At 44.1% G+C, this 26,005-nt stretch overlaps 1 pseudogene; it reads left to right on the top strand.

Moving 5' to 3' along the window:
* The first annotated feature begins 24,006 nt into the window (after positions 1–24,006).
* On the top strand, positions 24,007–25,150 carry LOC125507161 (annotated as a pseudogene).
* Positions 25,151–26,005: the final 855 nt, after the last annotated feature.

Genomic DNA, 26,005 nt, shown 5'->3' with positions numbered 1-26,005 from the left:
AAAGTCTCTATTAATCTTTCTCAAAAATGGACATCTCTGTTATCTTTCACGGAGATGGGCCGAATTTATGATGAGCATTTACACACCGCAGCACCACAAACTTGTGTAAAAAAGATATAGTAACTAATTTAGCTGATACTCTGTTCTATAATCGATCATGTAAATTTCTCATTCAATCATGCTTACACGCCTACTCTGAGGCCTGAAGAACAGCATCAAGCTAGTGTCAGCATGTTGCTAGACAAGATTGCAATCAAATCAATTAGCTGCCATCGTCACATCCCAAACATGTGTACACAAACAAAACATCACGTTCAGCAGCAGAAGAGAACTACAGTACGAGCTTTCTTTGCTAGCCACGACGATCAAAGCCGAATCTCCCCTTCCTCTAAATCTTCTTGCAAGCTTTGATGCTGCTGTTGCTGCTGCTTCAAGTCGTCGTCGTCGTCGGCCTTGTCCTTGCGGAAGAGTCCCATCTGTCGCAACAAGTTGTTCGGCCTCACTGTGTCGTACTGATCAATGTCGAGCGTCTTCACGTCCTCGTCTAGGCTCTCATTGAACATTGTTGTCCTCTCCATCTCGAGCACTTCCTGACGGGCCTTCTCCCTCACCCAAAACGTCTCCTCCTTTCGCCACCTTTCCAGAATCTTGCTGGCACGGGCGATGAGGTCACGTGTTGGAGGCCTAGTGTTGGCAGCGAGCTCTGCCGGAGCTGGACTGTCGACGCTCTGGTGAGAAGAACCAGAAACCAAACCGCCGTTGTCGCTGATGGTTGCATCTTCGCCAAGATTCTTCAGAGGTGAGGCCTCGCCGCAGATGTCTCGCTCTGGGCGTGTGCTGGTGGATGAGCGCAGGATGGTGACTTTGTCTGGCATCGTGGTGGCGTGGCAGCTAGACCGGGCAAGGTTGATGCGTCAGTACAACTCTGAAGATGGATTGGTGGCAGTTGGCGGCGGCGGCCTCTAAGTGTGTGCCGGACGGTGGGTGTCCCATACCCAACAGGTGGCTTGGTTGGGGCCTCAGGTCTTAGATGTTAGGTTTGGTTGCGAGGTCTATTTGACATTAGGCCCAGACTATCAGCATCCCTTCATCAACTGGATAGGAGTAGCGACAGATATTGCCTAGATAGTTGCTTTAGTCTTACTGATGTATTACTTTGTAAGGTCTTTTGTGAATAATAATAAAATAGTTGCATGCATCACCCAGATGCAGAGGCCCGGGGTCTTCCTCCTTTCCAAAAAAATGTATACAAGAATTACAATGTGCGTGAAAAAAGTAGAAATCAATTTGTTTACAAAAAAATCTTAATCTTGTATTGGAAAGTTGTTAAATGTGTACAAAAAATGTTCTTGGTGTATAAAAAAAATTTAGACACCAAAAACATAATTTCTAAAATGTAATTGTCTATTTTTAAAATGATAAAGATGTATATGAATACTGTATATTGTGTGTGAGAAAGGCAGTCATATATTGAAAAAAAGAAGAAAAACGTTGTAAACCTAATGAAACAATTGAACAACGTGAAAACAGAAGAAAACCAAGAACAAAGGAAACCCCGATGAAACCAATGGAAAACAGTCAAAATAATGCTTGAGTACTGGGCCGGCCAAATTCACCGCCTTTCCGGCAAGCCCTATTAAACATCAGCACGGGCGATATATAGACATAGCGGCTGGATAACCATGTAGTAGTATTCCCCCAACCCGCGCAACACAGTTATTCGTATTCTCTAAGTCTGTTTTGCACTTGTTTTGCATAGGTTCTATAACCTTCCCTGGCCAATTTTATATCTCGATTTATTCGACTTTCTTCTAGTTTTTTTAAATTCAGGAACATTATTTTAATTTCCTGAAAACTTTTAAAATGCACGAATATTTTCCGAATTTATGAAAAAAAATTAAAATTTGTAAACATTTTTTAAATAATGTCAAATCACACTTTTTCCAAATTCATCATTCCTTTTCGAAATTGAGAACATTTTTGGATTCTCTTTTGTTTTAATTCTATTTTTTCCAGGTTTTTTATTTCCTTTTTCTTGTTCCAATTTTTAAATTCAGAAGAATTTTTTTGTATTCATGAACATTTTTTTCCAAATTTGCAATAATTTTCCCTTTTTTTTTCCAAATTCATGATTTTTTAAAAACCTTAGAATTTCCTTTTAGAATAATACTCCTATCGTGTGTCATTTTCTAAAAGTAATGGATATCTACAATGGTGTGGTCATTACATTTGATGTTTACACAGAAACTCTGCTACTCTTTATTCATCAGATGTTATAGGTATTTCATTGGGATAGGTTAAAATGATGAAGGTGTTACATTCGGATCATGTGGCTGTCCAAACCAAAGATGGCGCCCCTGAATCCTGATCCAATGAAAGCGCATGCCTAGCAAGATTATGAGGCTCAAAATTTGAGCTCCTAGACTCATTTGTAAAAGTACAAGAGAGGTAAACAGATTTTTCCAAGACCTAATTTCTTTAACTACTCCACTGAAGTTTCCTCCTGAAGCTTCACTGCATGTTTCGTGCTCACTCTTCTCTGCTCCAGTAATTATTTTGAAGATTGCTGATGGCATGGCCAAGGTACATGAAATGATTCAGAAAATATGTGCCTAAAAAAATGCTCAGATTGACTGTCATGAAGGTCGAACCAACACCCGAACATGGGTAGTATTTGTGAACAACGGGTTTCTCTAAGTGAAATAAGGGACCGGTATGGTAGTGTATGCAGTTTTGATGATGATGATGGTGATAATGCAAAGGATTCATATATACTTTATCTTTGCACACAGCAGGACACAAGTTTGCATAAGGACAAAGCTCCAGTTGCTCTATACAGTTTACTCTGAACAAATTATCTACTTTCATCAGTGTTTTGAGATGCACTTCAGCTTGTTCAATTATTCTACTTTGTTAATTAGACCTACACCAAGACACTGATATGTACTCAGAAGCTATGTGTGCGGCAGCTCTTTGGGCTTCTTGATAGGTTACTGATAGCCGGCATGAGCAGCGCCATAGCCAGGGCTGAACCGCTTAGACAAACACCACGCCCGATCGCAATCCGGATGGAGTATGTGCTAACGCACTTTCAAATATAATATAACTGCGACTAACTCACGAAAATATTTAGTACAAGGCAAGAAGAAAGTTTAGCACAACAGCACAACCACACAAGCTACATGTAGAACTTAGTTTATTACAACATCGATCCAGCGCTCCTTTCTTCACCCTACTTTTCAGAAGAAACGACATCAACCCGGATCTTGAGAGAAATTCCAAATGCAGAGTCATATCCTATGCATACAGCTACACGAGTGCTCAACAGTTGGATTGTCAGAAAATGGTTGCGTTGCCCACAATCTAATAAAATCCATGAAAATGGGTTTACTTCCCACTTTCTGAGGATGAGGCCTTGAGATAAATTCCATTGTCATGCTTAAGAGAAGTCTCATGTATTTTTTGGGTCGGCTGCATAGCTCTTTTTGCAATAGTTGCAAATTGCCTGTGCTCCATCCTTCTTCGTGAAGTGATTCCATGCTTTAGATCTTGATTTTGATCTTGGTGCTTTTATCGGTCAGACAAACTGATACTTGCTACAGCATTTTCAGTGCTCCCTCGCATCCTTTTGCTTCTGTGAAGCACCAAGCTGATTCACAACGCCTACTTTCTGGATTTTGGGCATCTGTTTTCTTCAGAAACCCATTACCAGTCACAGGCATGTCATCACTATGCTCCACGATTTCATCAGACCATAAATAGACTCCAGAAGTGCCTTCTGGTCGCCATCTTCTCGACAGTTCAGTGGCAGGAAAAGATTCCAATATGTAAACATCATCACTAGTATACTGCAACACAGGCAGCTAATGCAAACATACGAGCATAGTGTGCCAGGGGATACTGCATCACTGACATCTTTTGAAAAACTGGGCTTGTTTGAGATAACTGCATCTCCAACAACTCCCTGTCCCTTCTGTAGGTGATGCTTCACAAATGCATCCCTAAATCCCCATATGCGAGCATCCGCAACATGGAATGCCACATCACAGGATGAAATCCTTGAGCTTGTATTCTTGACGCTACCAATTCCTTCATTGCAACGTGGAACCCAGGTTTGAGCCAAGGGCAGCTTGTGACAAATAAATTAATGTGAAAACTCCAAGTATACTCCCCAGAGCATGTGCAAACTCTCCCCTAACAGACATCTCTGTTTCTCGGAAATGGACATCTCTGTTAATCTTTCTCAAAAATGGAAATCTCCGTCGCAGCACCACAAATATGTGTAAAGAAAAAACTAGTTTAGCTGATACTCTGTATAATCGATCATGTACTTCCAAATATGGTCTACATAAGAGGTGTGCCTACATGACCAAACAGAGACACAACTTTCTCAATCAATCATGCTTACACGCCTACTCTGAGGCCTCAAAAGACAGCATTAAAAGTCTCAGCTATCATCATTCAGAATTACTAACGTTCAGCAGCAGAAGAGAACTACACAAGCTTGTTGCTAGCCACGTCTACGTTATCGATCACAGCATGTGATTGCTCTGCATGACGGAAGTTGAGCCGAATCTCCCTTTCCTATAAACTTCTTGGAGAGCTTTGACGCTGGCGGCTGCCTGCTTGCTGCTTTCAGTTCGTCGTCGTCGTCAGCACTTGTCCTTCGGGAAGAGTCCCATCTGTCGCAACAAGTTGTTCGACCTCTGCCGTGTGTACTGATCGATGCCGAGCACCTTCACGTCCTCGGTCTAGGCTCTCGTTGAACATTGCCGTCCTCTCCATCTGAGCACTTTGCTGACGGGCTCTCCCTCGCCCGGGACGTCGCCTCCTTTCGCCGCCTTTCCAAATCTCGCTGGCACGGGCAGAAGAACCAGAAACCAAACCGTTGCTGCCGCTGATGGTTGCATCTTCGCCAAGATTCTTCAGAGGTGAGGCCTCGCTGCAGATGTCTACAAGCTGCACTGGTGTCGGCCTGATCGGCAAAGGGGAGACGCCGCCGACGATGTCAACGTCTTCGTCCTCCTCCTCGGCCATCATGTTCTTGTGCTGATGCGTGGACGGATTCGCCCTCTCTCGAACGAACTTGTCCAGCTGCTTCTGCATCTCCACAAGGGCCTCGTCTTGGACGGCGTTCATCTCGATCTCGATGTAATCGTCGCAGATGCCGCGGCGGCTCTGCTTCTTCAACAGCTCCAGGATATGAGCAGGGAGCACATGAGATTCAGAGAGCTTGGCTAGCTTGGTGAGGTCCGCGTAGAGTTGGCTCCGCTCCTTGGACGTCATCTTCCTCACGGGAACGGCATGGGACGCCTTCCTCTTCTTGGCTGGCGGCTCCTCGGCTGGACGACTGTCCTTGACGCGCACGCGGGGAGCTGACGGGGCCGAGGCTGGAAGCACGGCGGCCGCCTCGGCGAGGAGGCGACGGGCCGCGACGAGCTCTGCTTGGAACCGCTGGCGAAGGGTCTCCAGCGGGCGCTTCCGGCCGGACATGACGCAGAAGGGCTCCCGGTTCCGGTGGGCAACCTCCATGGGAACAGCGGACGGCGGTCGCTGTGGTAAGGGCCGGAAGAGGCGATTGGAAGCGCGCGGTGGAGGAGAGGAGACGATGGGGAAGATTGGATGGGCGCTGTAGATGGGATCGAAGGCCTTTTAACTAGTGAAGTGATCCGTGATGTGATCGAAGCCGTGTTCATTTGTGATCCGGGAAGAAATCGGAATGCAGTCCGAGTCAGTTCAGTACAAGCTTTGGATTTGGTTGCTTGCATCTCAAGCTTAGCTTGATTCATCACGACCATGGCTTCATTTTCTCCCGACACCTTTCAGGATGCGGAACCGCGCGAGTACTCTGAGATACTCTCTCGTCGCCGAAAATTATATTACTTACGGACGTTTTCATTAGGACCTAATTGTTCCTTCTGTACACGAAAAATGTACAATGTATATGAAAAAGGTATTTATAAAATGGTAAACATGTACAAAAATAATTGTTCATACGTATACAAGAATGTATAATGTGCATGACAAAAGTAGAAATCAAATGTTTTCAAAAAATCTTAATCATGTATTGGAAAGTTGCTAAATGTGTACAAAAAATGTTCTTGGTGTATACAAAACTTTTAGACACGAAAAAAATTATTTTTAAAATGTTAATTGTCTATTTTTAAAATTATAAAGATGTATAAAAAAATCTTGATGTATATGAAGAATGTACATTGTGTGTGAGAAAGGTAGTAATGTATTGAAAAAAAAAAGAAGAAAAACGATGTAAACCTAATGAAACAAATGAACAATGTGAAGACAGAAGAAAACCAAGAACAAAAGATAATAATAAAAAGAAAAAAAACTGGTAAAAAGCCCTCCCGAAGAAGCCAATGCAAAACAGTCAAAATAATGCTTGAGTACTGGGCCGGCCAAATACACCGCCTTTTAGGCGCCCTATTAAAATCAGCACCGGTTATATATAGACATAGTGGCTGGATAACCGGAAGTGCTATTCTGAGCTCGATCACAGATGCGCCCGTTATCTGAATCGCCCGTTGGCATCTAGATCCACACCAGTCCACTGTATGTGTCAGGGTATTCCAGTTAGTATATGTGCACAAATTTCGGGCCATGGCCCACCAACTATCGCAATCAATGGGACGGTTGCCGTCTAACACGGGAAGGCTCAGACGCGGGACACCGTTCTGGGCCACAACTCAGACGTAATGACGGGCGTCGTTTGCCCCTTTATTTTTCTCCACCCCCTCCACACAGCAAGATGTTTTCATTATTACCTTTAAAAAAAGCAAGATTCTTTCACAGCGCCGCCATCCCAGATCTGAATGACCAGATCATTCAACAGAACAAACCATACTGCAAAAATAAGCAAGATCACCCCAAGGATTCAACATACAAATTGCAAGAATCAGTAAGATCAAGCAGCTAACTACGACAACAGCCATCATTCGCACCATGGACATTTAATTACTGAAATAATGCTAGATTTTTTAACTGCAGTTCAGCCTGCCAACGAGTGCAACACAAAATCTAAAATAATCCACAACACAACATAACAGGTTTACAACTAACAAAAAACAGCCCGTCGGGCCTAGCACTACACTCCAGCATCCCACATTTGCTAACCTCATCTCCATTGCCTTAGTGCAGGTGTTTCTCCTATGGCCCTCAACCCCACAATTCTTACACCTCGCAGACTTCCGAGGTTGCTCCCTGGACATCACCCATGTCCAAACATGTTGTTCTTTTATGCAATTCATCGTCCGATTCTTGTCTGCAATCATGACATAAGCAAGTTAATCAGTTCATCCTCAAAGAATCATAAGGTTATCATCTTACATCATCAAACAAGCCATATTACCAATGAGTATTGTCTTCGGCGCCACGCCTCTCATCATCTGTAGAAAATCTGAAAAGACACACTCAAAACTTTCCTCAGTCTCGTCGCATACCAGTACACCAGCCAGTATAATACTCTGAAAATTGTTGTTAACCCCAACAAAAAGTCTTAAGGGCATGTCGTAAAGGTTAGTCCGGTACATTGTATCAAACATCACTATATCACCAAAGAAACTGTACTTCAGCCTGCTGCTGCCATTCGCTCACATCAAGTTCTTTATCCGACCCTCTTTGTCTGCCTGCACATGGTATGTAAAGTGTGGATCCTTTGCCCCCAATTCAGCAAACACTTCCATTGTCTTCCTCACATCGTCATTCGCCTGCTCCTAGCTAATCTTTCCACATAGATTTTTCAGAGACCTCTTCGTAAACGGCACATTCTTCATTGACCCGAAAAAACTCCCAACAATGTTGTACATTTTTTGCAAGGTTGACATTGTTCTGCCTCACCTGCTTGATCAAGTCACAACTCACGACTGTACACATCAATGTGTTTGTGGGATGGCCAATGAATCTTCTGCCAAAATTTGGCTAGAGAGAGTGGATGTGCTTCTCCTGTGCTGAACGATGTACCACTCATTGTCCTCTGATCTGAGTAATCTGATCAGCGCATGACACTCACACCGGCAGGTGTTGGGGAACGTAGTAATTTCAAAAAATTTCCTGCGCACACGCAAGATCATGTGATGCATAGCAACGAGGGGGAGAGTGTTTTCTACGTACCCAACGCAGACCGACTGCGGAAGCGATGACACGACGTAGAGGAAGTAGTCGTACGTCTTCACGATCCAACCGATCAAGCACCGAAACTACGGCACCTCCGAGTTCGAGCACACGTTCAGCTCGATGACGATCCCCGGACTCCGATCCAGCAAAGTGTCGGGGAAGAGTTCCGTCAGCACGACGGCGTGGTGACGATCTTGATGTACTACAGCAGCAGGGCTTCGCCTAAACTCCGCTACAGTATTATCGAGGTATATGGTGGCAGGGGGCACCGCACACGGCTAAGGAATAGATCACGTGGATCAACTTGTGTCTAGAGGTGCCCCCTGCCTCCGTATATAAAGGAGCCAAGGGGGAGGGGTGCGGCCAGCCCTATGGAGGCGCAGGAGGAGTCCTACTCCTACCGGGAGTAGGACTCCCCCCCCCCAATCCTATTCCAAATAGGATTCCCAAGTGGGAAAGAGAGAGATAGGTGGCCGGCCACCTCTCCTAGTCCTAGTTGGACTAGGGGAGGGGGGGGCGCGCAGCCCACCATGGGCAGCTCCTTTCACTTTTCCACTAAAGCCCAATAAGGCCCTTATGGCTCCCGGGGGGTTCCGGTAACCTCCCGGTAATCCGGTAAAATCCCGATTTCACCCGGAACACTTCCGATATCCAAACATAGGCTTCCAATATATCAATCTTTACGTCTCGACCATTTCGAGACTCCTCGTCATGTCCGTGATCACATCCAGGACTCCAAACAACCTTCGGTACATCAAAATGCATAAACTCATAATATAACTGTCATCGTAACCTTAAGCGTGCGGACCCTACGGGTTCGAGAACAATGTAGACATGACCGAGACACGTCTCCGGTCAATAACCAATAGCGGGACCTGGATGCCCATATTGGCTCCTACATATTCTACGAAGATCTTTATCGGTCAGACCGCATAACAACATACGTTGTTCCCTTTGTCATCGGTATGTTACTTGCCCGAGATTCGATCGTCGGTATCCAATACCTAGTTCAATCTCGTTACCGGCAAGTCTCTTTACTCGTTCTGTAATACATCATCTCGCAACTAACTCTTTAGTTGCAATGCTTGCAAGGCTTATGTGATGTGCATTACCGAGAGGGCCCAGAGATACCTCTCCGACAATCGGAGTGACAAATCCTAATCTCGAAATACGCCAACCCAACATCTACCTTTGGAGACACCTGTAATGCTCCTTTATAATCACCCAGTTACGTTGTGACGTTTGGTAGCACCCAAAGTGTTCCTCCGGTAAACGGGAGTTGCATAATCTCATAGTCATAGGAACATGTATAAGTCATGAAGAAAGCAATAGCAACATACTAAACGATCGGGTGCTAAGCTAATGGAATGGGTCATGTCAATCAGATCATTCAACTAATGATGTGACCTCGTTAATCAAATAACAACTCTTTGTCTATGGTTAGGAAACATAACCATCTTTGATTAACGAGCTAGTCAAGTAGAGGCATACTAGTGACACTCTGTTTGTCTATGTATTCACACATGTATTATGTTTCCGGTTAATACAATTCTAGCATGAATAATAAACATTTATCATGAAATAAGGAAATAAATAATAACTTTATTATTGCCTCTAGGGCATATTTCCTTCAGTCTCCCACTTGCACTAGAGTCAATAATCTAGATCACATCACCATGTGATTAACATCGATAGTTCACATCATCATGTGATTAACACCCATAGTTCACATCGCCATGTGACCAACACCCAAAGGGTTTACTAGATTCAGTAATCTAGTTCACATCGCTATGTGATTAACACCCAAGGAGTACTAAGGTGTGATCATGTTTTGCTTGTGAGATAATTTTAGTCACCGGGTCTGTTATATTCAGATCCGTAAGTATTTTGCAAATTTCTATGTCAACAATGCTCTGCATGGAGCTACTCTAGCTAATTGCTCCCACTTTCAATATGTATCTAGACCGAGACTTAGAGTCATCTAGATTAGTGTCAAAACTTGCATCGGCGTAACCCTTTACGACGAACCTTTTTGTCACGTCCATAATCGAGAAACATATCCTTATTTCACTAAGGATAATTCTGACCGCTGTTCAGTGATCTACTCCTAGATCACTATTGTACTCCCTTGCCAAATCAATGTAGGGTATACAATAGATCTGGTACACAGCATGACATACTTTATAGAACCTATGGCCAAGGCATAGGGAATGACTTTCATTCTCTTTCTATCTTCTGCCGTGGTCGGGCTTTGAGTCTTACTCAACTTCACACCTTGTAATACAGGCAAGAACTCTTTCTTTGACTGCTTCATTTTGAACTACTTCAAAATCTTGTCAAGGTATGTACTCATTGAAAAAACTTATCAAGTGTCTTGATCTATCTCTATAGATCTTGATACTCAATATGTAAGCAGCTTCACCGAGGTCTTTCCTTGAAAAAAAACTCCTTTCAAACACTCCTTTATGCTTTACAGAATAATTCTACATTATTTCCGATCAAAAATATGTCATTCACATATACTTATTAGAAATGCTATAGTGCTCCCACTCACTTTCTTGTAAATACAGGCTTCACCGCAAGTCTATATAAAACTATATGCTTTGATCAACTTATCAAAGCGTATATTCCAACTCCGAGATGCTTGCACCAGTCCATAGATGGATCGCTGGAGCTTGCATATTTTGTTAGCACCTTTAGGATTGACAAAACCTTCTGGTTGTATCATATACAACTCTTCTTTAATAACTCTATTAAGGAATGCAGTTTTGTTTATCCATTTGCCAGATTTCATAAAATGCGGCAATTGCTAACATGATTCGGACAGACTTAAGCATAGATACGAGTGAGAAACTCTCATCGTATTCAACACCTTGAACTTGTCGAAAACCTTTTTTGCGACAATTCTAGCTTTGTAGATAGTAACACTACTATCAGCGTCCGTCTTCCTCTTGAAGATCCATTTATTCTCAATTGCTTGCCGATCATCGGGCAAGTCAACCAAAGTCCATACTTTGTTCTCATACATGGATCATATCTCAGATTTCATGGCCTCAAACCATTTATCAGAATCTGGGCTCATCATCGCTTCCTCATAGTTCGTAGGTTCGTCATGGTCAAGTAACATGACCTCCAAAATAGGATTACCGTACCACTTTGGTGCGGATCTCACTCTGGTTTACCTACGAGATTTAGTAGTAACTTGATCTGAAGTTACATGATCATCATCATTAGCTTCCTCACTAATTGGTGTAGTAGTCACAGGAACAGATTTCTGTGATGAACTACTTTCCAATAAGGGAGAAGGTACAATTACCTTATCAAGTTTTCTACTTTCCTTCCACTCACTTCTTTCGAGAGAATCTCCTTCTCTAGAAAGTATCCATTCTCAGCAACGAATGTCTTGCCTTTGGATCTGTGATAGAAGGTGTACCCAACTGTTTCCTTTGGGTATCCTATGAAGACGCACTTCTCCGATTTGGGTTTTTAGCTTATCAGGTTGAAACTTTTTCACATAAGCATTGCAACCTCAAACTTTAAAGAAACGACAACTTTGGTTTCTTGCCAAACCACAGTTCATAAGGCGTCGTCTCAACGGATTTAGATGGTGCCCTATTTAACGTGAATGTAGCTGTCTTTAATGCATAACCCCAAAATGATAGTGGTAGATCGGTAAGAGACATCATAGATTGCACTATATCCAATAAAGTACGGTTATGACGTTCGGACACACCATTATGCTGTGGTGTTTCAGGTGGCGTGAGTAGTGAAACTATTTCACATTGTTTTAACTGAAGACCAAACTCGTAACTCAAATATTTTACCTCTGCGATCATATCGTAGAAACTTTTATTTTCTTGTCACGATGATTTTCCACTTCACTCTGAAATTCTTTGAACTGTTCAAATGTTTCAGACTTATGTTTCATCAAGTAGATATCCCCATATCTGCTCAAATCATCTTGTGAAGGTCAGAAAATAATGATACCTGTTGTAAGCCTTAATATTCATCGGACCATATACATCAGTATGTATGATTTCCAACAAATCTGTTGCTTGCTCCATTGTTCCGGAGAACGGCGTTTTAGTCATCTTACCCATAAGGCATGGTTCGCAAGCATCAAGTGATTCATAATCAAGTGATTCCAAAATCCCATCAGCATGGAGTTTCTTCATGCGCTTTACACCAATATGACCTAAACGGCAGTGCCACAAATAAGTTGCACTATCATTATTAACTTCACATCTTTTGGTTTCAATATTATGAATATGTGTATCACTAAGATCGAGATCCAATGAACTATTTTCATTGGGTGTGTAACCATATAAAGTTTTATTCATGTAAACAGAACAACAATTTATTCTTTTACTTTAAATGAATAACCGTATTACAATAAACATGATCAAATCATATTCATGCTCAACGCAAACACCAAATAACACTTATTTAGGTTCAACACTAATCCCGAAATTATAGGGAGTGTGCGATGATGATCATATCAATCTTGGAACCACTTCCAACACACATCGTCACTTCACCCTTAACTAGTCTCTGTTTATTCTGCAACTCCCGTTTCGAGTTACTAATCTTAGCAACTGAACTAGTATCAAATACTTAGGGTTTGCTATAAACACTAGTAAAGTACACATCAATAACATGTATATCAAATATACTTATGTTCACTTTGCCATCCTTCTTATCCGCCAATCACTTGGGGTGGTTCCGCTTCCAATGACCAGTCCCTTTGCAGTAGAAGCACTTAGTCTCAGGCTTAGGACCAGACTTGGGCTTCTTCACTTGAGCAGCAACTTGCTTGCCGTTATTCTTGAAGTTCCCCTTCTTCCCTTTGCCCTTTTCTTGAAACTAGTGGTCTTATCAACCATCAACACTTGATGTTTTTCTTGATTTCTACCTTCATTGATTTCATCATCACGAAGAGCTTGGGAGTTGTTTCCGTTATCCCTTGCATATTATAGTTCATCACGAAGTTCTACTAACTTGGTGATGGTGACTAGAGAATTCTGTCAATCACTATCTTATCTGGAAGATTAACTCCCACTTGATTCAAGCGATTGTAGTACCCAGACAATCTGAGCACATGCTCACTAGTTGAGCGATTCTCCTCCATCTTTTAGCTATAGAACTTGTTGGAGACTTCATATCTCTCAACTCGGGTATTTGCTTGAAATATTAACTTCAACTCCTGGAACATCTCATATGGTCCATGACGTTCAAAACGTCTTTGAAGTCCCGATTCTAAGCCGTTAAGCATGGTGCACTTAAACTATCAAGTAGTCATCATATTGAGCTAACCAAACGTTCATAACGTCTGTATCTGCTCCTGCAATAGGTCCGTCACCTAGCGGTGCATCAAGGACATAATTCTTCTGTGCAGCAATGAGGATAAACCTCAGATCACGGATCCAATCCGCATCATTGCTACTAACATCTTTCAACACAATTTTCTCTAGGAACATATCAAAATAAACATATGAAAACAACAACGCGAGCTATTGGTCTACAACATAGATATGCTAATACTACCAGGACTAAGTTCATGATAAATTAAAGTTCAATTAATCATATTACTTAAGAACTCCCACTTAGATAGACATCCCTCTAATCTTCTAAGTGATTACGTGATCCAAATCAACTAAACCATGTCCGATCATCACGTGAGATGGATTAGTCTTCAATGGTGAACATCATTATGTTGATCATATCTACTATATGATTAACGCTTGACCTTTCGGTCTCCGTGTTCCGAGGCCATATCTGCATATGCTAGGCTCGTCAAGTATAACCCGAGTATTCTGCGTGTGCAAAAACTGGCTTGCACCCGTTGTAGATGGACGTAGAGCTTATCACACCCGATCATCACGTGGTGTCTGGGCACGACGAACTTTGGTAACGGTGCATACTCAGGGAGAACACTTCTTGATAATTTAGTGAGAGATCATCTTATAATGCTACCGTCAAACTAAGAAAAATAAGATGTATAAAAGATAAACATCACATGCAATCAAAATATGTGACATGACATGGCCATCATCATCTTGTGCCTTTGATCTCCATCTCCAAAGCATCGTCATGATTTCCATCGTCACCGGCATGACACCATGATCTCCATCATCTTGATCTATATCAATATGTCGTCACATGGTCGTCTCGCCAACTATTGCTCTTGCAACTATTGCTATCGCATAGCGATAAAGTAAAGCAATTATTTGGCGCTTGCATCTTATGCAATAAAGAGACAACCATAAGGCTTTTGCCATTTGCCGATAACTTCAACAAAACATGATCATCTCATACAACAACTTATATCTCATCACGTTTTGACCATATCACATCACAACATGCCCTGCAAAAACAAGTTAGACGTCCTCTATTTTGTTGTTGCAAGTTTTACGTGGCTGCTACGGGCTTAAGCAAGAACCAATCTTACCTACGCATCAAAACCACAACGATAGTTTGTCAAATAGACTCCGTTTTAACCTTCGCAAGGACCGGGCGTAGTCACACTCGGTTCAACTAAAGTTGGAGAGACAGTCGCCCGCAAGCCATCTATGTGCAAAGCACGTCGAGGGAACCGGTCTCGCGTAAGCGTATGCGTAAGGTTGGTCCGGGTCGTCTCGTCCAACAATGACGCCAAACCAAAGTATGACATGCTGGTAGGCAGTATGACTTATATCGCCCACAACTCACTTGTGTTCTACTCGTGCATATAACATCAACATAAATAACCTAGGCTCGGATGCCACTGTTGGGGAACGCAGTAATTTCAAAAAATTTCCTACGCACACGCAAGATCATGTGATGCATATCAACGAGGGGAGAGTGTTGTCTACGTACCCAACGCAGACCGACTGCGGAAGCGATGACACGACGTAGAGGAAGTAGTCGTACGTCTTCACGATCCAACCGATCAAGCACCGAAACTACGGCACCTCCGAGTTCGAGCACACGTTCAGCTCGATGACGATCCCCGGACTCTGATCCAGCAAAGTGTCGGGGAAGAGTTCCGTCAGCACGACGGCGTGGTGACGATCTTGATGTACTACAGCAGCAGGGCTTCGCCTAAACTCCGCTACAGTATTATCGAGGTATATGGTGGCAGGGGGCACCGCACACGGCTAAGGAATAGATCACGTGGATCAACTTGTGTCTAGAGGTGCCCCCTGCCTCCGTATATAAAGGAGCCAAGGGGGAGGGGTGCGGCCAGCCCTATGGAGGCGCAGGAGGAGTCCTACTCCTACCGGGAGTAGGACTCCCCCCCCCCCAATCCTATTCCAAATAGGATTCCCAAGTGGGAAAGAGAGAGATAGGTGGCCGGCCACCTCTCCTAGTCCTAGTTGGACTAGGGGAGGGGGGGAGGCGCGCAGCCCACCATGGGCAGCCCCTTTCACTTTTCCACTAAAGCCCAATAAGGCCCATATGGCTCCCGGGGGGTTCCGGTAACCTCCCGGTAATCCGGTAAAATCCCGATTTCACCCGGAACACTTCCGATATCCAAACATAGGCTTCCAATATATCAATCTTTACGTCTCGACCATTTCGAGACTCCTCGTCATGTCCGTGATCACATCCGGGACTCCGAACAACCTTCGGTACATCAAAATGCATAAACTCATAATATAACTGTCATCGTAACCTTAAGCGTGCGGACCCTACGGGTTCGAGAACAATGTAGACATGACCGAGACACGTCTCCGGTCAATAACCAATAGAGGGACCTGGATCCCATATTGGCTCCTACATATTCTACGAAGATCTTTATCGGTCAGACCGCATAACAACATACGTTGTTCCCTTTGTCATCGGTATGTTACTTGCCCGAGATTCGATCGTCGGTATCCAATACCTAGTTCAATCTCGTTACCGGCAAGTCTCTTTACTCGTTCTGTAATACATCATCTCGCAACTAACTCATTAGTTGCAATGCTTGCAAGGCTTAAGTGATGTGCATTATCGAGAGGGCCCAGAGATACCTCTCCGACAATCGGAGTGACAAATCCTAATCTCGAAATACGCCAACCCAACATTTACCTTTGGAGACACCTGTAGAGCTCCTTTATAATCACCCAGTTACGTTGTGACGTTTGGTAGCACACAAAGTGTTCCTCCGGCAAACGGGAGTTGCATAATCTCATAGTCATAGGAACATTGTATAAGTCATGAAGAAAGCAATAGCAACATACTAAACGATCGGGTGCTAAGCTAATGGAATGGGTCATGTCAATCAGATCATTCAACTAATGATGTGACCTCGTTAATCAAATAACAACTCTTTGTCTATGGTTAGGAAACATAACCATCTTTGATTAACGAGCTAATCAAGTAGAGGCATACTAGTGACACTCTGTTTGTCTATGTATTCACACATGTATTATGTTTCCGGTTAATACAATTCTAGCATGAATAATAAACATTTATCATGAAATAAGGAAATAAATAATAACTTTATTATTGCCTCTAGGGCATATTTCCTTCAGCAGGACCTAGTGTTCTCCACGCCAGCCTTCCCCTGCAAGAAAATTTCACAGCGTGTGCATAAATTCCCCACAAGAAAAAGGAATAGAAAAGAATTTATGCTGGCTGCCGACGGCACATACCGAGCACCCGCACACGATCTCCTGCATGCCCTTCATCCTCTCGACATTCACTCTACTCTTCTTGTACCTTATTCCAAATCCTCTCTCCCAGGAATAAAGGTTGCAGAAATCATAAGCTTCTCCTAGCGAATCAAAGCTTGCGCCCAGAATCGGCACAATGACGTTCTTAGAAGGGTTCTCTGCATACCCCCTTACAATTTTCTCAAATGCAGTCACACACGACGAGCATGGTTTCCTGCAACGAGCGGCCGTGCCTATCCTCACCCTGCAATTGCAGTGCCCATGCCTTAGGAATTGTGCCACACTTCCAAACCCAACATCCCCATGAAACAGGGATTAAATCCAAGAGATGCAGACATTTCCCAACCCAACAGCCTCATAAATGCAGCTATTAAAATTTAAATCTAACAACTAACCACATTTTCCGAACCAAACAGCCACATCGAACAGCAATTACACCTAGCCCATCTCAGGAAACACGAAAAGAACTAAAACCGTCCCACAATAATGATCTTTCATATGCATTTTCCGCCGCTCACAAGCACCAACAATAGAATGTTTCTATTTTCAATGTCTTGTACCTGGAACCCCATGAAAACCACACCCAAAATGGGCTGACTGTACCAGTTGATTCATGCCCATAATGCACATTATAACCATTGAGAGGCCTAACAATTTTTCTAATCCTACATCATTTTGATGCGACCCCCATCTAATCCACTGTCACACTCTGCTTGCAATTGTAAACTTCGCAACTATATCAATTTTCAAAGTGCAGTAAATGGAAAACCGCAAAAGGGATTCGAGCTGACTGACATCTTAGCCCATCCAGGTAGCAGCGGTGTCATCTTACCAATGGACATTTCCGATACCTGCAGTGACGACTCGCATCTATCCTTCCCGCCCCTTCCCTCCTCGCAGATCTATGCGTCCACACTCATGGCCAGCGCTGGCGAACTACCAGCCCCCTTGCATGTTGCTGTCGCCTGGACGGCGCCCGGGAGCGAAACCATGACAACCGGATCCATTGGAGCCGCGCTCTCATCCACCTCCTCAACAAACAGAAACTTGCACACAACCATGGCCACAAAAAAAGAGATGAGTCAACAAATTAGAGACTAGAACACCCTGGATTCGCCATCTACCACAGAGGAGATAGATATGCCTGCAAAATACGAATGCACTATTCACTACACGTGTCCATGATCATGGTTAACTTTTCTCTCAAAAATTAAACGCTGCATTCATACCAGTTTAGACTACGGATTTACATCTGACAATCCATTGCTAATTATATCACACTATAATTCCACAGGCCATGTACCCGGAATTCTAGCTACATATATTAAAACTTGCAGGAGACTGGTCTATCTTCAGCCATCAAATTACTAATAAACTTCATTACAGGTAGCACTTGCTCATTTCCGAAGATCAACAGAGAATTGCATCAGGTTCAACATTATACTTCTCTATTTTTTGTGTCGATAATTAAATGCCGAAACATTCCCAACTGTCTTGCAAAATACCAATGCCCTATTCACTACAGGTGTCCAGGATCATGGTTAACTTCTCTCTCAAAAATTTAATGCTTCATCCACACAAGTTTACTAGGGGATCTACATCTGATAATCCATTATACACCATCATGCCCACCAGAACTCAGCCTAAGAAAATTACCAGATGCCCAAACCTATTCATGCAAACCTGCTCCATGCCAGCGAAAAATTGAAAACTACACACAGAGATTAATGAGGATGCACCTCTTAGCCCAACCAAGTGCCTGCAGGTTCATCTTCCCGGTGGACAATTCCGATGCCTCAAGGCGTCCTTCCGGGGGCAGTAGCACCGATCCTCACCCTGCACTCGAGATTACTCGTGTCAGGACCTATGCATTCCCAAAAATCTTATGGAATCAGCTGCACGTAGTTTTTATCTAGCGTTTTCGAGTTTTGCAGACTCTCCATATGCTCTAGGCCTATTTTCATGACCACATAGAACCATACAACTCGGTGCCGTCAATCATCCATTTGAAACCACTTTGCATTGTTTCTCATTTATGCTATATTTTTACATCGACCTTCTACACTCATTTCATTCATCTTATATGCAGCAGGACAAAACATAGGACAAACTAAATAGCATCTACAGCATTTCCATTTCCAACTGCAGATTCCACATTTTGCACCATTTTAAATGAATGTTTAATTAACTGCCTGTCGACTACTGTCATGGATCTACAGAGTTTTGTTATGTACATAGTATACTTAATGTGCTCTCAAAATCTATAAAAATGGCTCCACTGCTCAGTTCTAGAGTTTAGTACGGCCTCCCCAGCTATATTATAATTGCAGTGCTGTGTCTACTAATCTTAAATCGACAAGGTGCATTGGCTATCTACTGCCGCAAACAATTCAGTCAACAACACTGCACGGCCATACACAGCTTGAAAATAGGTTACTGAAATTCCTCATAGCACTGATCGATTTAAATCCAGTTCCCCTCACCTCTTATTCCGACCAAGATCCTAGGGATCCATCTTCCCCGTCGATTGCCGCCGCTCCACACCCGGTAGATCTGCTCTTCGCCGCTCACACCCGTGGCCTCCTGCGGTGCCACCCGCACAAACGTTCGCCTAGTACCATCCGCCGGCGAATCTTCCGACCTCCTCAATCAGAGTGGATCTGTGGCGGAGAAAGCATAGAAAACCTCAGCCGCCTGAGCTCCACTCTTCAAATCGCACGCTACGGTGGACAAAAAATGCATCTGACTGACATACCTCATGATTGGCTGCACGAGGAACTCCATTTTGCGCGTCGACCACCTGTTCTCCGTCACTATATCTCTCCTTCGTCAGTTACCAAAAATGGCGGCCGAGTTGAGGAAGAAGATACTAGAACTGCATTCCGTTCGAGACTGCCGCCCTCTGAACGAAAGAGATTTATCGGAGCCACGGATCAGACGGACGTAGGTGAAACTGGGCCACGGCTCAGCCCGTCACCAGTTGACGGCCGTCCTGAACTGGCCCACTTCCCAGGTCTGCCACATACGTATTCCCACACAGTGCCCATTTACCAGCAATTCTTAGCCCACCGTATAAAGAATCAACCCAGATCCCCACACAGCAGCGAACGCACGGGATATCGAGCACATCTGTGCTCGTGACCAGTTACTCCACGTCCCTGGATAACCATGTATTCCCCTAACCCGCGCAACACAGTTATTCTATAAGTCTGTTTTGCACTTGTTTTGTAAAGGTTCTATAACCTTCCCTGGCCAATTTCGTTTCTCGATTTATTCAACTTTCTTCTAGTTTTTAAATTTTAGGAACATTATTTTGATTTCCTGAAAACTTTTAAAATGCACGAATATTGTCCAAATTTTTTAACATTTTCTAAAATTTGCAAATATTTAAAAAATCAAATCACAATTTTCCAAATTCATGATTCCTTTTTGGAGTTTGAGAACATTTTTCGTTTTTTTGTTTTCATTCTCTTTTTACCTGGTTTTTTTATTTCCTTTTTCTTGTTCCATTTTTTGAATTCACAAGAGTTTATTTTTTCATAGGAGATGTTTTAGTGTGTGAGGTCCGTGCTAATTTTCAGCTCATTCGGACATCTGAGTAGCTCTCAGCAAAAACAAAGGGTCCGAACAGTACAAGAACAGTAAACTGTTTCGCATACCAAAATTTGTATTTTTTTATAAGAGCTACTCAGATGCTCAAATAAGGTCAAATTTGGCACAAACCTCACCGAAGCATTTTTCACCTCAAGAGGAGGCGGATCTACGGCGGCGTCGGCGGGAGGCAGAAACCCTGACTTTTTTGTGAAGGAGGAGGAAGCGGCTACGTAGTTGACGTATTTGGCCCGGCATGTCGTCAGTGGCTGGGCCGATGCCTGGATCTGGATGAGGTGGCCACTATGAATGTAATCTCCCGGCTAGTTATATAGCTTTCCCTCAAAAAAGAAAAGGCTACTTATATAGCTTTTACCCGAAAAAAAGATACAAATACGTTTTTACGGGATATACCCCCATTTTCAAACTATTTGAAGGGTTCTCTGAGCGATGAGTCAACCAAAAGACACTCAACACCCCACGACCAATAGATATGGGTGCCTCCTAATGCAATTTGAAACTGAATATAGCTGCGACTAACCGAGGAGACAGAGTAATATTGACAAAACAAGAAGAACACAATAATACAAACACCACGTAGAGCTTAGTTTATAAGAAATATATATCGAGCGCTCCTTTCTTACCATATTTTCTAACAAAATACATAACCCGGATTCTGATAGGTATTCCAGTCTTTAGATGCAGTCCTATGCATACAGCTACACCAGCGCCCAACAGTTGGATGAAAATGGGAGGGTTAGTTCCCACTTCCTGATGATGAGGCTTTGAGGTCAATTCCATGGTCATGCTTATAGATGTCTCCACAGGCGAGAAGTCCCATGTTGTTTTGGGTCAGCTGCATAGTCCTTTTTGCAGTGGATACAAATCGCTCGCGCTCTATCCATCTTCGTGAAGTGATTCCATACTTTTGATCTTGGTTTTGCTTGTGGTGTATTTATAGGTTGTGGATATGGATGGTGTTGGACAGTGATGCTTGTTGCAGCATTTTCAGTGTTCCCCCGCATCCTTTTGCTTCTGTCAAGCACCAAAGGTGATTCACAAATCATAATGCCTACTTTCTGGATTCTGGGCATATGTTTCCTTCAGGTTTCCATTCCCAATTACAGGCATGTCACTGAACTGAGGAGAACCAAAGTCTCCATGATAAGGTGCCTTCAAATTGTGCCTGTTCTGTTTCATCATAGAATAAATAGACTCGAGAAGTGCCTTCTGCTCACTGTCTTCTCAGCAATCCAGTGGCAGCAAAAACAGGGGGTAATCCAGTTTAGAGAGCTGACTGACATCTTTCGAGAAACAAGGCATGTTCGAGAGAAATGCATCTCCAGCAACCCCATGTCCCTTCTGTAGATGATCGATGCCCCACATATGCATTCCTAAATCCCCACATATGAGCATCGGCAATGTGGAATGCCACATGACATGTTGAAATGCATACTCCGTGACTGCGAAAACCATCAAAATGTGAGCGCCCATTCTTGAGTCTGTTTTGGGCTTGTTTTGTAAAGGTTCTATAACCTTCCCTGGCCAATTACGTTTCTCGATTTATTCGACTTTCTTCTAGTTTTTAAAATTTAGGAACATTATTTTGATTTCCTGAAAACTTTTAAAATGCACGAATATTGTCCGATTTTCATTTTCTAAAATTTTTGAACATTTAGAAAATCAAATCACAATTTTCTAAATTCATGATTCCTTTTTCGAGTTTGAGAACATTTTCCGATTCTTTTGTTTACATTCTCCTTTTTCCTGGTTTTTTATTTCCTTTTTCTTGTTCCATTTTTTGAATTCACAAGATTTTTTTTCCATAGGAGATGTTTTAGTGTGTGAGGTCCGTGCTAATTTTCAGCTCATTCAGACATCTGAGTAGTTCTCAGCAAAAACAAAGGGTCCGAACAGTACAAGAACAGTAAACTGTTTCGCATACCAAAATTTGTATTTTTTGCTAAGGGCTACTCAGATGCTCAAATAAGGTGAAATTTGGCACAAACCTCACCGAAGCATTTTTCACCTCAAGAGGAGGCGGATTTGCGGCGGCGCCGGCGGGAGGCAGAAACCCTGACTTTTTTATGAAGGAGGAGGAAGCGGCTACATAGTTGACGTATTTGGCCCAGCATGTCGTCAGTGGCTGGGCCGATGCCTGGATCTGGATGAGGTGGCCACTATGAATTAATCTCCCGGCTAGTTATATAGCTTTCCCTCAAAAAAGAAAAGGCTAGTTATATAGCTTTTACCTGAAAAAAGATACAAATACGTTTTTACGGGATATACCCCCATTTTCAAACCATTTGAAGGGTTCTTTGAGCGATGAGTCGACCAAAAGACACTCAACACCCCACGACCAATAAATATGGGTGCCTTCTAATGCAATTTGAAACTGTATATAGCTGCGACTAACCGAGGAGACAGAGTAATATTGGCAAAACAAGAAGAACACAATAATACAAACACCACGTAGAGCTTAGTTTATAAGAAACATATATCGAGCGCTCCTTTCTTACCATATTTTCTAAGAAAATACATAACCCGGATTCTGATAGGTATTCCAGTCTTTAGATGCAATCCTATGCATACAGCTACACCAGCGCCCAACAGTTGGATGGAAATGGGAGGGTTAGTTCCCACTTCCTGATGATGAGGCTTTCATGGTCATGCTTACAAATGTCTCGATAGGCGAGAAGTCCCATGTTGTTTTGGGTCAGTTGCATAGTCCTTTCTGCAGTGGATACAAATCGCCCGCGCTCTATCCATCTTCGTAAAGTGATTCCATACTTTTGATCTTGGTTTTGCTTGTGGTGTATTTATCGGTTGTGGATAGGGATGGTGTTGGACACTGATGTTTGCTGCAGCATTTTTAGTGTTCCCCCGCATCTTTTTGCTTCTGTCAAGCACCAAAGGTGATTCACAAATCACAATGCCTACTTTCTGAATTCTGTGCATCTGTTTCCTTCATGTTTCCATTCTCAATTACACGCATGTCACTGAACTGAGGAGAACCAAAGTCTCCATGATAAGGTACCTTCAAACTATGCCTGTTCTGTTTCATCATAGCATAAATAGACTCGAGAAGTGTCGTCTGCTCACTGCCTTCTCGGCAATCCAGTGGCAGGAAAAACAGGGGGTAATCCAGTTTAGAGAGCTGACTGACATCTTTCGAGAAACAAGGCCTGTTCAAGAAAAATGCATCTCCAGCAACCCCCTGTCCCTTCTGTAGGTGATGCCCTACACGGCCACACATGAAGTGTTTCACAAAAAACTATCACAATTGAGGTTCACGTCCCACAAAACTACCACTTTTAAAAAAGTGACTAATAACTACCAAAAAATTAGAAACTTGTGACTAAAAACTACCATTTTAAAAAATGGCCAGTTTAGAAGACTTAAATGTGTTTATGACATACGGGGCCCGTGTGTCAGGGCAGACGTGACGGGAAAGTCAACTCCTTTTATATTTTACCGTCAAGCTGACCATTACGACAGGTGGACCCCACACATCAGCATCACCTTCTTCCTCCTCTCTCTTTGACATTTCAACAAACACCTTACCAGCAGTAGAGCAGCACACCGGCGGTAGTCCGGGATGCCGAATCGCCGATGAAGTCTATCACCACCTTCGCAGCAGAGATCCAGCAGGATGCCGTGGACGCCGCCGGCAAGCCGGATGGCGGCGTGCCCCGGCCGTCTCGGGTCCGCCATCTTGCTCTTCTCACCGCCACCTTATGCGCACCGATCTTCTACACGCACTACGGCGTACCAGGCAGCATGGGTGGAGTTGGCCAAGCACCTACTCCGCCATGGCCACAACACCGTCCTCGCCGTCGTCGACCCACCGGACGGCGACGCCGCCTAGGCCGCCGCCGTGGCCCGACTCGCCGCGGCTAACCCTTCCATCGCCTTCCGCCTCCTCCCGGTCCCTCCCAGCCCGGACCCCGCCGCGCACCCGGTCAGGCGCGCCCATGACACGCTCCGCCTCGCCAACCCCGCGCTCCGGGCCTTCCTGCGCACGCTGCCGGCCCCCGCCGACGCGCTCCTGCTCGACATGTTCTGCGTCGACGCGCTCGACGTCGCCACCGAGCTCGCCCTCCCCGCCTACTTCTTCTTCGCCTCCGCCGCCAGCGACCTCGCCGTCTTCCTCAACTTGCCGTACCTCTACCCCCGGCCTGCCGTCCTTCAGGGACATGCGCGACGCGCTCGTGCGTTGCCCCGGCGTGCCGCCGATCCACGCGGTGGACATGCTGGTCACGGTGCAGGACAAGGAGAGCGACCTCACCAAGGTCTGGCTGCACCAGTTCAAGCGCATCGCGGAGGGGAGGGGCGTGCTGGTCAACAGCTTCGACTGGCTGGAGCCCACGGCCCTGAAAGCGCTCGCCGACGGCGTCTGCGTGCCCGACCGACCGACGCCGAGGGTCTACTGCATCGGGCCATTGGTGAACGGCGGCGACGCGGGCGCAGGCGGCGAGAAGCGGCACGAGTGCCTCGCGTGGCTCGACGCGCAGCCGGAGAAGAGCGTTGTGTTCCTCTGTTTCGGCAGCAAGGGCGCCTTCTCGGCGGCGCAGCTGAAGGAGATCACTCGCGGGCTAGAGAGCTCCGGGCACCGGTTCCTGCGGGCGGTGAGGAGCCCGCCGGAGGAACAGAGGGAGTTCCCCGAGCCGGACCTCGAGCGGCTGCTCCCGGCTGACTTCTTGGAGAAGACGAGAGGCAGGGGCATGGTGGAGGAAGAAGGTGATGCTGACGTGTGGGGTCTACCTGCTAACGGTCAACTTAACTGTAAAAAATAAGCGAAGTTGACTTTCCCGTCATGTCAGCCATGACAAACGGGCCTGCATGTCATAAACATATTTAAATCTTCTAAACTGGTCATTTTTTAAAAGTGGTGGTTTTTAGTCACAGGATTCCAATTTTTTGGCAGTTATCAGTCACTTTTTTAAAAGTGATAGTTCTGTGGGACGCGAACCTTAATTTTGGTAATTTTTTTTGTCAAACACTCCCCACACATGCATTCCTAAATCCCCACATATGAGCATCGCCAATGTGGAATGCCACATCACATGTTGAAATGCATACTCCGTTAATGCGACAACCATCAAAATGTAACCGCCCATTCTTGAGGCTACCACCATGGGACATACCATTTTTGTTATTGCAATATGGAATCCAGGTTTGAGCCAATGGCAGCTTGTGTCCTTCACAAATAATTGTGAGAATTTGCAATATATCAACCAGAGCAGATTGACGGCCGTGATTTAGTATCTTGAAAGGTGAAAGGACAACAACAGTTATTAATTAGAATAACAATACGCCAGCTTGATGTTTTTTAAGGTAATAAAATATTCCTTCTGAAAACTTTGGAACACTAGTACACTTCCTACACTATTTTCTTGATGTAAAACCAAAAATAGCCCACACTAACACTTCCATAGCATAAATGGTTTGATCCAAGCTTATTCACATTGAACCTCAAAACCAGTTTATCAAATATGCAATTTACAAGAGGGAGATAAACTACATTGTAGATTGCCAAGCAATTAAATTGTTATTCTGACCCGTTGTCAAAAAAAATTGTACTCTCACCGAACATTTGCGTGAAGAACCTAGCCTCAAGTCATGTACACATCAGATCAGTCTCACTCCCA

The sequence above is a fragment of the Triticum urartu genome, chromosome 5 (assembly GCF_003073215.2).
Source record: "Triticum urartu cultivar G1812 chromosome 5, Tu2.1, whole genome shotgun sequence".
NCBI lineage: Eukaryota > Viridiplantae > Streptophyta > Magnoliopsida > Poales > Poaceae > Triticum > Triticum urartu.
This window is presented reverse-complemented; position numbering and strand designations above follow the sequence as displayed.